Source organism: Ambystoma mexicanum, chromosome 8, assembly GCF_040938575.1.
Source record: "Ambystoma mexicanum isolate Mex_15411 chromosome 8, UKY_AmexF1_1, whole genome shotgun sequence".
In the NCBI taxonomy this organism is placed as follows: domain Eukaryota; kingdom Metazoa; phylum Chordata; class Amphibia; order Caudata; family Ambystomatidae; genus Ambystoma; species Ambystoma mexicanum.
In genome coordinates, this window is record NC_090929.1 from 444557012 (window position 1) to 444574272 (window position 17261).

Genomic DNA, 17261 nt, shown 5'->3' on the forward strand with positions numbered 1-17261 from the left:
AAAGTCAAAAGACAAATTCAATTCAACATTCGTGAACCATGAGACATATGGGCATCTGCCCACCTGATCCTCGGGTACAAGACCAAGGATATCAGGGGGCATCAATAGGAAACTTTTTGGGTTTCTTTCCATACGCCTCTTCAGAGCATAACTTGGTGTAAAAGGGGGCCTCTTGATTATTCATCTGAAAGCGGGAAGATAGTCCAGGTAAGTGGTGAGCAAAGAAATACTCTTTAGGCACATTAACCTCTTAAAATGAAAGAAAACCTTACATCACACTCAAGTACAGGTCCTTCAACAAATCAAGAATAAACTGGTCTAATTGGCGACAGGTGAATACATCAGGGTGGGAAGAGTTATTGGGTGTAGTGCCATGTTAAGAGTCCAGCAGCATTCAACAAATGTGGCCTGGTAATTGCTCCTACTAGCAGAGAACTTATCAAAGGCTCTTATCGGCCCATCTGGAACCCCACATTTTACCTCTTCTTGACAGGGTACCGGTGTCCTTAGTGCTGGGTGAAGGGAAACCTTGTTAGTTGGGAGCAATGGATGCATTCCTATTCCTGGTACTTCAAGCACACTTACCTGCAAAGCATGAGCCGACAAGACACCTGGAGGAAGGAGGCAGCTTCCTTGCAGCTGCAGAGTACCCCAAGCAGTGTGGACAGCTCACTCCCAAAATACATGGCATCTATACTTGGAAGGAGAGAATACCGCTTCAAGGCAGCAACAGGGCAGAGGCCCAACAGGCCACAAGGTACCCCATCTACAGATGTAAAACTCTTTCAGAGAGCAGATTGCTAACCCTCCCTCTGCCTTTCCCTTAACAACCAATGCAGTGCTGCAGAGTTTAAACCAACCAATCGCAGCTGTGCAGCTACTAGCCCAGGGCCCTGCAGCCTGCATATCGCCAGATATTTTGGACTACGACGTCCATGATCCCTCACCATTGACTATACTGGCTAGGGCTGATGGCATTTGTAGTTCAAAACATCAGGGGAGTTAAAAGGTTGAAGATGCATGAACAAGCCCGACCATTAATCTGTCAATTAAACACATGGAGTCCATTTGTTAACTAGTGTCCATAATGGAACTGGTCCCTATAAAGAACAAAAAAATCCAACATCACATGGCACTTCATTTTTAAGTGCATCAGTTGGAAAAACTCCATCACATCACAACATCAGTATTGGTGTTTGCAAATTTAAACTTCTGATGATTCAGCTACTGCTAAGGTTAGCCCAAATGGAAATATGATGCAAAAGTAGCACGTTACCACAACATGTAAAATGTTTCAAATGTACTTAAGACACACCATTTGGAAAACACCAAAATGCTTCACCTCAAAGGAGACCACTACTTCTACAAAGAGGAGCCATGTCAAATGATACCAGAACTGCCTTGCTATAAACAAACCGCAGGACATGTACAGGAGAGAAAATGCAGGCAGCCATCTAGAGAAGCATTAGGGAAATAGGGTGGGAATCCCAAATATGAAGACTTAAATGCCAAAAGGACGCTGAAGCTTTCTCAGTGATAATGACCCATGGGAGGAACAGGGGAAGAAAAAATACAAATAAGCAGTTACCTACCAGTAGTAACTCCGTACTAGGTCCACCAGCCACCCTTTCATACCAAATTGTTGGACATTGAAACATATGGTGTCAGGACCAGAACAGTACCTTGGTATTAAAAATGTGAGATTAGGAGATGCACAGTATTTTGTACTCACAAATCACCAGACTGTCCCTTCAAGTCGAAATTTGAAACATCTTGAAGTAGAGAAGCTGTCAGACAAGACTTTGGACATTAGAGAAGGGGATTGGAGTAATTGTGTGCTGCACACAACTGTTTATTATGGCACAAGGCAAGGTCACCACCATAACCCTCGGTTATGTTTCAATGCATTCAAATCAACTATTCCAGTCTCCCAACCACTGCCAGTTGCTTAAGCCATCCACTTCTTCCAAGTGACCCAACAAACCATTCCCTTTCCCTAAGCCTCTTTTATACAAGTAACTCCCCATGAGTTACTGGCAGCAGAGACACTATTGTTTTGAATGAGGCAAACATGGGCAAGCCACAACCACTACGACTGTAAGGAAGTATTTGTAGTTACTGTTATTTGGCAACCGGTTTACACGCTCTCCAATTTTGCATGCGATACAAAGTGAACTGTAGGACTGCAGAAAATGCTGGAAAGATGGAAATATTCAAGTTCACTCGGATTACACAGGGCTGCCATGCCAACTCAAGTCCAACCTCTGGCTGCAAGTCTGCAATTTATGAACAGTTTCACAGAACTAGAAACACGGGTTAAGATGTGAAGCTCTACAACTGCCCAAATCATACGGTAATGAAGAAAGCGAAGGTGTAGGAGTACTTCACTAGAGAGAATAATAGACTAAGGCAACTTGTTTTTAACGACCATACCCATCACTTCATGTGCCACCTGGAATATTGTTCTAGCTCTGGAGCCCATGTGTAGTACAGGATTAAACCACATGACCCATCAGGAGAGGGTCAAGAAGTTACACCCACGAGAGCAAAGGAATTTCATTCAGTCTGTTAAAAGGAAAACTGGTGAATTTGAAGCAATACTTCATCCTTAATTACAAATGGGGCTGGGGGCCGAGGGGTTCAGATAGAGGTTGCCACGTGATGAAGTCACCGGCAGCCAGAGAAAGGAAGCAGGAAAGTGAACACAGTCGGTCACTTCATCAAATGGGTAGAGATTCCTGCCATTGCTTTTACTTCATTTTACTATGAACGTTTACCACCAGCTTCACATAAGATCTCTCCAATCCAGTCAAGCAACTGGACGTGGGCATTAACAAATCAGTTTCCTTCACCAGGACTCAACTCCACAACCACTTTCGCATAGTTTGAGGAAACTAACATCCAAGGCGCATAGCAGACACACTTTAATAAGTCAGAGGAGACAAAAGTCCACTGCATTTGCGGCCAAGAAAACTGACAAAAATTAACATTCTTCTCCATCTCTGCATTTACATAGTGTGGGGTGTCACATGCTTCATGGAGCAGAATTCTTCTAAAAAAATTAGATCACAGACACAGACCAAACTAAATAAAGTTCTGTTTCACCTTGAAATCTGTCAAGAAAGCTTAGCTATTGGTCTTAACGTTGTCAGATGGTACCAGCATATATTGGCTGGGCTGTAAAATGATCTATTTCCGAGTTGGTAATTTTTGTTTACATGGTGGGGGGCTTGCTCGTACTCCGACTTGCTGATCTTGTTTGCTGGCGTCTACTAAAGGGGGTTAGAGTTCAGGTGATTACTCCTTCAGCCCTCCCATTTGCCTTCTCTTTGCTGTTCTGCATGCATCTGCCATTAGCAATAGTCTTGTCTTCTCTGATTTTTATGCCGCTAATCATCTTCCATGCAGATGGCCTCAGCCGCCAACATCCAACAAATCAGCTGGGGTGGGAGTTTGCTCGGTGTTGATAGCAGGATGTGGTCTAAGATTCAAACTTTGATTGCCGGACTGTGTCCCCCCCCCCCCTCCCCACCCACCATCAGTCTGTTAACAGCTGGTACAAGACTCCACATTCTGATCTAAACCAAATTTTCTAACGTGGCACAGAACAGCAGGTTTGCACCAGCTGACCTCAGCCACTGGAAGAGAAGGGTGGGACCACGTTTCTAGCCACTTCAGGGGGGATTCATCGCAATAATGGAGATCCAACAGGGAAAGCAATACACCCCAGCATAATTATTGATGTTTGCCAATTAAGTTAGTTATTAGCCGACCATTACTGTGCTTGGAGTTGTGAGGCTCTAAATGTTAGTCTGCATGAAAATGTCCAGAAGCCTTCTCGGGATTTCACTCAAGAAGTGGGCTAGAAACTCGCAGCGTATGATGAAGAGGGCTGGTAAAATAAGTAAATAGGGCAAGGTTTTCTCTTGAAGCAGGTCACAGGTATTTTAATTAGCTCTATGCTCTCAAAGTATTCAACATGGAGATCTGGCCCTTATATGTTGTATGCTTGCTTGTTTTAAACAAGTGCATTTAATCTATACATTTAACCATAAACCTGTTTTGTTCAGGGAATAGTAGATAAGACAGTGCACCTACCTTGTACCCAAGGAGAGCTGGTTTTCAAATTCCAGTACCACAAAGGGATAGAGAGGGGACAGCATGGAAACCAATGACTAAATACATGTTACTTGGAAACTAGGTGAAAAATAAGGAATTATTAATGCTGTGAACCACTTAACATTGCATCTATCAACAAAAATAAACACCAGCAGAAAACTCAAGATGCCAGAGCCGTCACTTTCAAGCAAGTGTGGGGGGGGAAGGGGGGGTCAATAGGGTCCTTTGGTCCTGAAAGGGTCTTCAAAGTGGAGAACCTGAACTGCAGAGGTCGTGCAGTATTCCGACAGGCTGTCCCCTGGGAGAGACGCTCTCCATATTGCATACCTGATCCCGGTGTCTGGGAAGCACTGGAGTTCAGGAGGAGCAAAGCAGGCTCCTTTCCCCGAGTGGCACTGACTGCGGGAATGCAACCGAAACTGCTTGACATTCAGAAGACCACAGAAGAAGTGGAGGCAGTGGTTCAGGTAGACACGTGTAGAGAAACCAGTGAGTTGGCCTGACTTGGGTAACCCTGGAATGCTTTGTAGCCGAAAGCAGACAGCTAATTAGTGTTTTGAATACCAAACTAATGCAAGAAGATTACGGGGGGGGGGGGGGGGGAGAGGATCTACTCACTTTAAAGGAAAGCCAGTAAAGAAAGGTTACAATTTGCATTGCCAAGACAAAGATGGGGCAATATTGCAGCAATATAAAAACTTTCATTGCCAAAATAAAGAGGAGGCAATACTTTAGAAACCCAATATTCCCAGAGTGTGGAGGAGGCAATAGCCAAGTCATCAACAAGCATCACCTAAGCCAAAGAAAGGTAGATGTGATAAATGGACATTGTCAGCATTTGTTTAATGTGAAACTAAGAAGTAAAGAGTTGCAGGAGAGAACCTTCCTTGTCAGAAGTATCAAAGAGGGAAGGAAGACAGCCTGCATTGCCTCTGGCAAATACACCAGTGGAACAAACTGTGCCAATGTGTATTGTGTCTTTGCAGAACAGGTTGTGAATCTTAAGGTTGTTGAAAGTCAAGGACTTTTCTAAAAAGTGTGAAGCAAGCCTTACCACAGAGTGCTTGATGTTAGGAGTTTCGATCCTGTGATCCTGGCAGAGGAGTATACCAGGATAAGGATCATTGGTGGTAGTCCTGGCAGGTTTATGGGCCAGAAATACAGACACTGAAGGACAGAACGTGGTAAGGCCACTATTGTGTTGGATGAACTATGGTAAAAATCATCTTGACAAAAACTGTGTTGTGAATCAAGACGAATTATGGAAGAATTATAAAAAATGTTTTCCAAGAAGGGGAAGTGATATTGAATTGTGTGGAAACTTTGTAAAGTGCCAAGTGAAAGACTTCTGGAGTAAGAACTTTATGGTTAGAACCTGGCTATACAAAAACAAGAAACGTTTTTATTTCTACCTTTGATTGGAAATCCTGCTTTAAACCCTAGGGAAGAGGATCCAACCCAGGCTACAAGGATCTATTCTCATCAAGTTCGCGGTGAATATGACATGCATTACTTACCCTAATAGCATTTCTGATGATTGTAGCTGCTTAGAGTCACATGCTGTGCATATAGTCAACATCTAGTGGTAACCGCAGAGTATTGCATCTTGTCTTTCGAGGATCGAAAGGGGACGTGGACATAGACATGGGCCTGCCTCTAACACTGTCCCTAACGTGAAGTGTACCCAAAATCCCTCACGCGTCGAGGTCCCTCCAATCGCATTTTTTCTGCCATGAAGGAGCCTTATGACTATCGTGAGTGAGTACAGAAAAGAGAGAAGTAGTATGATGTCTATGTTCCTTCCATCCGAGCGCGGAGGAAGGGTGGGCACATGTGAATCTATGCAGATTCAATCATCAAAAATACGGTAAGTAATGCATGTCTTCTAATGCTTGTTAATCTGCTTAGAATCACATGCTGTGCAAGACTAGCGAGCAGTACCTGGAGTTGGAGGTGGGATGTGAGAAGTGTCTTCGTACCCACCTGAGCAATAGTGTTTTGTAAAGGTGTGTACAGAACTCTTTGTTGCCACTTTGCAAATGGACTCGAGAGGAACATTTGCAATGAATGCTATGGAAGCCCCAGTGCCCCGTGTAGAGTGCGCTCTAGGCTTGAAGGGCAGCTCACTTTTGGCAAGAATGTAGCAGAGTGCGATACAATTGACAATCCACCTTGAGATGGCCGATTTAGAGATAGGTTCCCCTTCTCTACCAGCTGCCACTGAAATGAAAAACTGGTTTGTCTTCCTTAGTGGTTTAGTTCTTTCCAGGTAGTACATGACTGCCCTGCGCACATCCAGTGTGTGTAGGCTTCTTTCCGCCACATTAGTGGAGTTCGGGAAGAAAGTTGGTAGCTCTATTGACTGGTTCACATGGAACCTAGGAATAAATGTGTCCGCAAACCGAGGGCGAGTGTGCAGAACCACCATTGCTGAATTGTAACAAAAGGGTCTAGAATTGAAAGGGCCTGTAGTTCACTGACTCTCCTTATCAAAGTGACTGCCACTAGGAAGGCGGCCTTACAAGTAAGAGCTTTGAGACTTGCCTTACGCATGGGTTCAAAGGGAGACCCCATAAGTCTGGTTAACACCACATTTAGGTCCCATCCGGGAGCCGTAGAAATGGGGGTGGGTGAATTCTTTTAACCCCTTCCGTGACAGCTTTAATAACTGGAATCTTCCACCACAACACTTTTGTTGTGACGTGGTATAGGCCAAGTGCAGCTAATTGAACCTTCAAGGAATTAAAGAGCGTAAAAACAAATTTTCCTAACCATGTTATCCAGAGACCGTTCCCCCTTGGATCGGTTCGGAGGGTACCTGGAGGCGTAATCTGGGCATTGTGAGTTCTCCAGAGTTGCAAACAAGTCGATCTCTGGGAAGCCCCATTCTGTGAAAACGTTGGAGACAATGTTTTAGTGTAGTCGCCATTCGTACTCTAAGGGCGACGCAAAGTCTCTACTGAGCACGTCTGCCAGAAGATTGAGTTCCCCTGGAATGTTTTGAGACAATGGAAACATTTTGTGTTTGAGAGCCCATTTCCAAATGTTCTGTGACAGTTTGGACAGCCCTGGAGAGTAAGTGCCCCCTGCTTGTTCAGGTAGTACATGGCTGTGGTGCTGTTTGTGAGGATCAGTACTGTCTTTCCCTGCAACTGTCTCTGAAAGGCCTTCAGTGCTTTGAATACCGCTAGCAGCTCCAACAGGTTTATGTGGTTGGTGGCTACTGCTGGAGACAAAACGCTGTGCGCCGTCTGTTGAAGGAGGTGAGCACCTCAACCCGTGAAGATGCATCTGTCGTGAGTGGCTTCTACTGCAGAGGTGGTGAAGGTTTACCCCTTCAAGAGGTTTTCCCTCGACCACCACTGCAGAGAGAGAACAAGGGCTGCAGAGACAACCACTATATCGTCCCATTGTCCGCTGGCCTGACACCATTGCCAGTTTTTTTGAGCTACTCTTGCATGGGGCGCTTGTGCAAACGTGCGTTAGGAACTAAGTAAATGCAGGATGCCATCATCCCAACAGTCGCTAAGCCTTTTGTACCATCACCTCTTGACTGGCTACATACTGAGGGATCTGAAACAGCATGTTTTGAACCCTCTCGGAGGGGAAGACAAGGCCGCCTTCTGTCCAAATGAGACCCCAGAAACTGTTTGACTTAGCTGGGGTCTACGCTGGATTTCTTCTTGTTTATGGAGAATCCCAGACTGAATAAGAGGTCTATCGATCTTTGAGTGTTAGACAGGCATGTTCCGTAGGAGTCCCCTGTTATGAGCCAGTCGTCGAGGTAAGGATGTTTGGTCAACAAAGGGGGTCTGTTCTGACGTTTAACGTTTTCTGGGGACTACTTTTTGATTTTAGTAGGACTAGGTTATTTCTATTATGTCAAGAGAGATACAGAAACACTTTAAATGTGAGAATGCACAAAGAGGAGTTTCAGACACAAATAGATATCAATCTGTCAGCTTTTTAAATTTATTTTGCTGCTTAAATTTAAAAAGCTGACAGATTGATATCTATTTGTAAAATCAAAAAGTAGTCCCCAGAAAACGTTACACGTCAGAACAGACCCCCTTTGTTGACCAAGTATTTCCAGCCCATTGTTCTGCCGTAGTCGGGCTATCCCTCCAGTTACCAGTCGAGGTAAGGATGAACTGGGATGGACTGCCTGCGCAGGTGTGCTGCTGCAACTGCCAGTACCTTTGTAAATTCCCTTGGGGCTGAGGCAATGCCGAAGGGAAGGACCTTGAACTGATAGCATTTGTCCTTTATCATGAACCTTAGTTATTTCCTGTGTGCCAGGCAACATTGAAATTTGAAAGTATGTATCTTTCATGTCCAATGTTGACATGTAATCCCCCTGCGTTAGAAGAATTACCTCTTGCAATGTTACCATTCGAAACTTTTGTGGTTTGAAAAGAAATGTGTTCGCTGGGCACAAGTCTAGCGCATGGCGCATGGCGAGATCCTTTTTGGGTAAAAGGAAGTACACTGAATAAATACCCTTGTTTACCTGTAGAAAGGGGACGACTTCGATTGCGCCCTTTTCCTGCAGGAGCTCAACCTCTTGCAGTAGGATCATCAGGTTTTCTGGTGTTAGGCGCCTGGATCTTGGAGGTCTGTATCGTGGCCGGCTGAACTCTATGTAATAACCGGGGGTGACTGTCTTGAGCACCCAATGGTCTGATAATCCCTTCGCATGCGTGCAGGTATGAGGATATACGTCCCCTGACCGGGAAGGCATGGGAGGGGACCCGGATTTGAGTGTCATTTGACTGGAGCGTCCTGGGGGTGGCATTGCGACCCCTTCCTTTCCCACTGTGTTGTCCTCGGTAGGGGGGTGGTGGGGAAATGGGTTTGCAGAGGCAGACCCCTGTTCTGAGAACCAATTGTTGCCTGAGCCATATTGGTTGTGTGGAGAACGAGAGTAGGATTACCCACGAAAGGAGCAGCGAGAACTTACCCCCTCTCTGTTGAAAGGGTCTTTCAATGATCTGATTCAAAGTCTTTAAAGTCTTGTGTTCCTTCTTGGCCGTTTCCAGAGTCTCATCAGTGGCCTTGCCAAGTAGGTTTGAATCTTCCACCGGTTTTTGATCAACAACGCCTGTGTCTCAGATTTGAAACAAGAGTTTTTCAACCAGGTGTAGCGTTTCAAAAGGGTACCCTGTGCCAAGGTACTCCCTGCCGTCTCAGCAGCATCCGAAGTGTTCTTGTGGATGTTGTGCTTCACCTACTTACCCTCTGAAACAATCTTAAGCAGGCGAGAACGCACTGGTTCAGGGATCACTTGTAGACCCTCCTGCAGCAGGTTACATTGGACGTCAGAATAACTGGCCAACAGCGTGGTGTTGGCTATGCGGGTAGAAAATGCTGCCGCCGTAGTGTTTCTTTTCCCAAGAGCATACAACTTTTTACATTCTTTGTCCCGCGGTGCCTCGCCTGTGGACAGGGGGACCCCTGCCCTTTTTCATGTAGTCGTAACCAGAAAAGAATCCGGGGTGGCAGGACCTCTAATATATAGGGGGTCAGAAGGTGAGGTATGAAAAATTGCCCAACCCGAGGGTTCATAGCCCTGGTTTGAGAGGGTATTAGCAAGATAGGGGCAATGCGCCTCTTGATGGAATTTAGGGAGGGATAGCCTGGCTGGCAGGAGGCTTCTCCTTTAATATGTCTTCCACGAAATCTGAATGTAACACCGCCTCTTGCGTGGCTATTTGGAAGTATTCTGCTGCCCTTTTCAGAATGGCGTTCAACGCCATCTGGTCATCCACAGGTGAAGCCGAACGCAGAGGAGGGGAGGAGGGAGAGTCCATACATATGGTATCAGGGTCCAGGGTAAGGGTAGGGGACAACAAAGGTGGGTCATCCCCCTGCTGGTCACCCCCCCCCCCCAATCCTGGGTCTGATCAGTGGCATCCACAAAGGGATCATCCTCCTGCAAATAAGGGTCAAGGGGCTCTTCTTAATCCATAAGGTCAAAGACCTCCTCATGAAGAGGGCAGAATGTCTTCTAAAATGTGGTCACTGCAGGATAAAGGTAGTCTTCACTAGGCCTCTTAGGGGTCAACCTCTCAGAAGTCCACAAATTTAGCCAACCTGTCCATACACCCTTCAAATTTTTCTCTGGTCCATGGAGATGAGCCAGAGGGGTCCAGAGGGGGAAAATAACTCCTCCTGAGGATCCCCTAGACTAGAACGCCGAGATTTGCCAAGGAGAGTTTTAGATAAGGACTGGGAACTCTCAGAATAATCCGCCCGCCCTTCCGGGCGTTTAGACGTGTCTTTAGACCTTTCTATTTGTTTACTGAACGCCGAAACGATCTTAGCGAGACTCTCGCTGATGTTCGGCATTACTGGGAGGAGTTTAGGCTATTTAGATGGTTGCACTATAGACTTCGACGCAACCATTGCTTTTAGCGTCAGCGTGCTCTTAGGAGTCTCGACAGCCTTGTGAAATTTAGTGCTGGTGCCCACACTCGTAGAATGCCCAGACGCATGCCGCTGATGCGTTTGCAGGGAGGGCTGCCGATCACGCAAATAGGCGGGTATCGAGGAACTAGATGTACCCGTTGGCACCTTGGTCCGCTTCGACTGATCTGCCGAGGCGGTACCGGGGGTTGTGTGTTTGGTCCAATGGGTATCGTGTGCGTCCCTGTCGCCGGGGTGCACCTTCCCGAGAGCAGGACTATAGTCGTGCCTGGTGGGGCCGGGGATGGACATCGTGGAGCGCGAGCACTCCGATGTGAGGTCAATGTCAGCCGGATCGGAGCCATGGCCGTCGCTTAGCTCCTCATCACTTTCGGCCGCTGCTGCGACATGGCATATGCCGCCCACCACTTCACTCAGCGCTCCTTGATCGTCTTAGGACGCAGGAGTTGGCAGTACTTACAGGACACCTTTTTGTGATTGAGGGGAAGACACTTATTGCACCGCCGGGGCTAGTCTTACCAGGGGTATTTTCCCTTTACAAAAAGGGAAAAATATAAATGGTGTCCTGTCCATAGCTCAGGTGTGTGAAAGCGACAGCAAGACCAAAAGTGGGAAGAAGGAAAGACATTCTTGAAAAGAATAGAAACTCCCAGACCCCACTCTCCCTACTGTATAGGCCGGCCAGAAGACCCGTTCTTTGCTGTCTTCGGCGGCGGAAAGGAAGCAATGGTCGAAGAGGGGATGAATAATAAGCGACCGGCGGTCGGGAAATATAGCAATTTAGAATTTAGCAATAAGTAGGAGCTCTGCATAAGGCGGCCAGCTAGCTGGGCAGAAAAAACAATCTGAGGGTCCTCGACGCGTGAGGGATTTTGGGTTCACTACACGTCAAGTTAGGGATAGTGTTAAAGGCACGCCCATGTCAACGTCCTCTTTCAATCCTCGAAAGACCAGATGCAATACTCCCCGGTTACCACTAGATGTCGGACTATATGCACAGCATGTGATTCTAAACAGATTAACAAGCATCAGAAAACATTTCTGTTAAATCTAAATTGCCACATTCTATCTTTATGAGTTTAATGTACGTAAAGGTTTGAGGGACAGATTCTTTTTATTAGAGGGTTACCTTTAGTTTTATTTGGATAGGGGGAAATCCTCTTTAGGTTAGGGATAGTGAGGAGTTTGTCACACCCTTTTGAGTTAATAAAATGGCTATTTGTGAAAAACCTTTACCAAGTTGTCCACATCACATTTCTGACCCCATCACATTAGACATTGGAGATCAACCCTCCCTCTTTTAATCTACCCTAAATCAATGGTAAACTGATTCTAAGTACCAAACCCTACCACTCAGGAACAACAGACCCAGGACAATCATGTGCTTGGCTTACTTTTCTACACCTTGACAACTTCCTACTAACCATCAACTTGGAACGGCACAGAAGCCATACACCAGCAAGCATGATCGGACAAAAGTGATCGCGTAGTCCAACAACTAGTCACCTGATATTCAAGGAGGCACACAGAGAAACATTTTTCTGACAAGCATCAAGGGCAGCTGGACAGAACAATTAAAGTGCTGCAAGTCATGGTATGTGTGGAAATAAATCTCCTGCAAATGTATACATTAATGGAACTCGCCCCTTTCTACGGAAGGGCTCATCAAATGAACAGTTGGAAGCTGTATAGGGGTTGGGATTCCAAAGATTGACCCATAGTCTGGGTGTCCTATTGACATGAAAGATTTCCACTTCAAGCATTAAAACACAAAAAAAGCCTGGCCTTTGGATCGCTACAATGAAATAAAAGATGGATCCGATTGCAACCGAAGACCATACCCCATAACTACATACTGTGGTCAATAGCCATTGTTTTCAAGTGATTTTCTTTCACTCTTACATGTAATGTAACAATGCCACCCAATGCTGTGGCCTGGGCAAGGCTATAAGGAGTGTGCTGATGAGATCATAAAATGCACGCTTGGAAGGCATGCTATGCCAACTCTCCTGAAAGACAATAGAGCATTTGCGACAGTGGTCTATTGCCTTCATGCACTTCGATGGATTCTCTAACACGTCAGCTGAAAGTTTCTTTGAAGCCTTTGCTTGATCACATCAAGATCCTCTTTATCCTGCTCTAAAGCAGTAAACATTTACCCTGGCAAAAACATGCATTGCCACTGAAAGGGGATCTCTGGCACCTCAACCAACAGATTTAAAAAGGAGCATATTAAAAAAGGGACGTTATCCACAAGATTGCTTGTAGTCATTGTTTTGTCATATGCAAATTCTACATCTGCAACGCTAAAGCGTCCGCCATAGGAGTTGAAACTAAAAATGTTCTAGCACCATCAGAGTGCATATTTTGTGAATGTTAACAAGTTGAGCTAAAACTGCAGTCTGGTATGGACAGTGATAAAAGACACTTGTTGGTTAGGTAAGGAAACAACAGAGGAAATGTAGGCTAAAGTTTAAGGGTTGTGTACAATGTCCTGGTCAATTATAAGCATATCAAAAACATCATGCTCCAATACAGAAGCACTCTTAAAAAGATGCTATTTACTACTTTAGCCACATCCTCTGGAACCAGAATGGGTAAAGCAAACCTTTTGCTATTCAAGTAGCCTATGATGAAAGACTAGAGCGTAGTTAGTCTTGATAAGAGAAAATGAAAATGGTTAGAGTTGCCCATTGTCAGATTAAGAGAATTGTTTCAATGAACATTACAATGGGAGCCGGTCTTTACAGTTCCAATGATTGGATACAGCTTCAGCCCTAGGAGTAGCTCTTCAAATATACAGCAAAGTATACCCAATAAATATTGCCGTACTTGGGTAAGGGCACATTTTTATTAAAGAAACCAACACTGATTAACCTAACTTAGCAGCAATCCGGGTTCTTCAGTAGGGGTTCTCTCAAATTCACATGACATTCAAATCATTTGAATTTGCAATGGTGTCTTTACCTGATAAGATGGGATGAAAGCTGCCCGTTCCCCTTTTCTCAGGTAGGAAATCGGCGTGCGGACAAGCATTTCTGGCAAAAGGACCAGTTTAAGGTCTATGCCTTCCAACTTCCTTGGTCACTCAGATATCCCACATACAGAATAGGGCATACATGGTTTCAGAGCCCATTGGCTCACTCACATTACTGCAATTCCCTGAATCTCTCCTTTTTTGATAGCAGTGGAGTATGTGGGTGATTGAGAATGCTTTGGAAATCGTCAAATTGGGCATTTTAGCTAGCAAGAAGTAGGCATACAGAATAGTTCTGTTACAAATTCAGAGAGATGGTCTACAAATAAAAAATGCACAATATCCAGGAGGGCGATCAAGTTGTAGAATACCATTGGCTACAATTTGTGCAACATCCATTGGAACAGCATAATCTCCACAGCTCTGGATCAGAATATATGATCCGTTTCTTTTTAAAGATTATGGCAACCCATCCCCCACACGGTCATAGTGGCAGAGAGACAATTTCATTTACCTTTGGGATCAGGTCATTAATAGATTACGGTATCGGGCACAAGTTTCAGTAACGCATGTAGATTAGATGACCATTTGTTTCAGCAATAAGAGGGAATTGCAATTAATTGGTCAACAGATTAATTAAAAAGAACCTTAATCTATTAATGACCTGATCAGGGGAAAGCCCAGTCCAAAACAGTTTGAAGACCACTGATTAAGCAATATTGTGGCAAAGGCAAGGCTAAATCTTCTGGCGCAATCAGACCACATATATGAATGATACATTTGATTTGGGAGGCTTGCTAATATGCCCCACAAAATAAGCGACAAAGAAGCCAGTGTCATACAAATGCGGTCATTCCAATCTCTGGTCAGTTATTTTGAATGACTAACTTAAAGTTCTACGAGACGCACGTGAACGCAGCAGTAGGAAGGAGGAAGTTTCTCCCAGAAGAGTTTTGTAATGAGGCAGAACAACATGTTATGGGATTATCGGTTTCCAATGGCTTCATCAGATTCTGCGTGACCCATCTGGTGTTGAAAGTTGCCTCACAAAGGGCTGGTCTCACAGGGAGGAAGGAAAAATGTGGGTTTAAAAAATATTCCTGTGCAGTGATCTTCTGGCTGGAGCTTTGGGTCACATATACAACACATCATCTCAACTCAAGTAGACATGAATGTCTTAGTGATGCTAGGCATTTTAGAAGAATGGTACCAAGTTGGACAAAACTCATCCAAGAAGGATCTGTAATTGTTCTGGCATCATGAACTACATGACAAGGATGTACAATCTTGGCTAAATCAACATAGTCTGAGGGAGAGCATCTTTGTTAGTCAAACATTTCTTGGAACCTTTTATATTCAAACTCAAGACTCCTATGGCTCCTGCCGTATTGGTCTCCATTGCATTGGGCAGGTTATAAAGCCTACACATTTTCTTATTCTATTAAAGGGATATCCTAAAAAAAAGTGGATTTTTGTACCCAGACCAAACTACATTTGATTAAATGTAGTGTACTCTGTATACTTGATAGCTTCATTAGTTGCCTACCTACCATCAGCTAGAATACCATTAGCTTATATTGCTGTGAGAGGATGAAGGCTTTCATTTTGTGACACACATGACTAACAATTCTTTCTCGCTTTATTCTGATCGTAAAATCCATAAAAGAAAGTGCATCTTCGAAGCACTTAGCATACACTTCAAGAACATCAATTGATTTGTTAGAGGAAAAAAAGAGAAAAGGGAATTCCCAAGCACTTGTACAATTAAAATTAAAATAAACTAAAAGAATGCCAGCAGCAAAAACCCTTGGCTAAACCTCCATGCACAGACAAGGAAGGAGGATACTATTAATAAATCGCTCTTCGTTTATAGACTTACTGATAGGTCATGCGTCTTTAACATTAAAAGACTGCAGTGTTGGCTTATCCCATTGCTCTCTTGCCCACTTTATAAAAGGCCTAAAGAACAAAAAAAAAAAAAAAACGTGCATTCACTTTTCTTCAAATACTATGCATAATTGACTTTTTGGTGATTCTACCCCTTACATGTAGCAGTAAAAGTCTGCAAAAGGTGAAACATCCAACTGGAATTTTAACACCAGAGCCCTTGCAGAGGATGGCACGCAGATATCTGAAACTTCAAATTATTAATCTGTAAGTATTGCAACCAGAGACTGGACTACACACTCTCCTTCCTGCCTCACATCACAGACCTCTCGACTATCAGCTTCACCTCCTCAGAGGTATGCTTACTTTTCTCACCTTACCCTGGAAGCTCAATGTCTCAAGAGCTCTGGTTCTCTCTAGGCTGGACTACTGCAACAGCCTGTTTCTCAACCTTCCTGCCTCTACTCTCCCCCCTCTGCAACTTATCCAGAACATGACTGCAAGACTTGTCCTTGGCCTCAAGCCCAGTGATCGCATCTCTCTAGCCCTGAAATCTCTCCACTGGCTCCCGGTGGTTGCAAGGATCAAGCTCAAGACCCTCTCCATTGTCTACAAGGCTGACTGGGACCGGGGCCTGCACTACATCCAACTCTCTTTTCCTAAACATCTTCCTTCTCGACCCCTTCGCTCAGCTACCTCCAACTCTCTGATGGTCAGACGTTTCTCAAAGCAGAGAGTGAGAGGTAGATCTCTCCTTTGCAGGGGCCTCCCTATGGAATGGCCTCCATGCCCCTCAAACTCGAGCAGGACCACCTAAGGTTCCGGAAGTAGCTCCAGGCCTTTTCGCTTCCGCTTCCTCTCCCTTGCTGACCCACCCGTCTGCTGTGCTGACTGGTCGCCTGGCTACCTTCAGAACCCAATGGGCACCAGCAACCTCCACGACTTGCAAGCACTTGCACGGCCTCTGCGCCAGAGCTGGCCATCCCGGCTGCACTTACTCAGAGCAATCACTGCCCTAACCGCACTTCGCCCTTCCCTCCCTCTCCCGATGCACTTGCATGATCTGAATGATAAGGCCTAGTAAGATCGTTGTTTCGTCCCCCTACGTCTCCCTTGTCGTGTACCGCCTAGAAATATGTGCGTACAGGCGCTTTAATAAATGAAATCATCATATCATACACAGAATACAAGTTTCATATGCAGCCCGCCCTTCATGCACTTCCTTAATTATACTTTTTACATTGGTGCCATAGCTAGATGGGCCCCTCTGTAGTTGGGTAACGTTTCTCCAACGTGGATTTCACATGGTGGAACCAGGGTAATCGATCCACTCCCAAAGAAGACAAAAAGTCTTATAGGGTTTCCCGATACACAAATAAATCTCTAGTTCAAACTGTAGCCCAATATACTTAAGGATTTTTGTTTTACCGCTTGATAGATGCCCAGCTCAGCACGTAATGAGTGGGAAACTGCGCAGGAGTTCCAATAAACACTAACATTCGGTTTTCCATTCGCCCCAACGGTAGTTTCGCAATACCCCATTAACTCAGCTCTGTAACGTGCGCTGAAACTGCTACAAATATCTATTGCATATACTAGCACACTACCGCCAAGGCCTTTAGAAACATTCACAACTGCCTTTCCTTTCCAAGTTAGTATATGTGAGCTCTTATCTAGCTGTTGTAACCAATTATTTAATCTGAAAAATAGTATTCCCAAATAGTTAGCATCATCAATGCCTATTCCTTGAATCGTGATCTTAAACCTAGGGCGTGTTCCCCTTGGCAGACAACATCCCCATGGCAGGTGACAAACTCGAACTTTGGTCCTCGAAAAACATTAATCTTGAGGC

At 44.9% G+C, this 17261-nt stretch overlaps 1 protein-coding gene across 2 annotated transcripts in view; it reads right to left on the reverse strand.

The window, feature by feature from the left end:
- Window positions 1-17261, reverse strand: part of TMEM201 (transmembrane protein 201) — a 353510-nt gene that overhangs the window by 177729 nt on the left and 158520 nt on the right. The window lies entirely within an intron of this gene.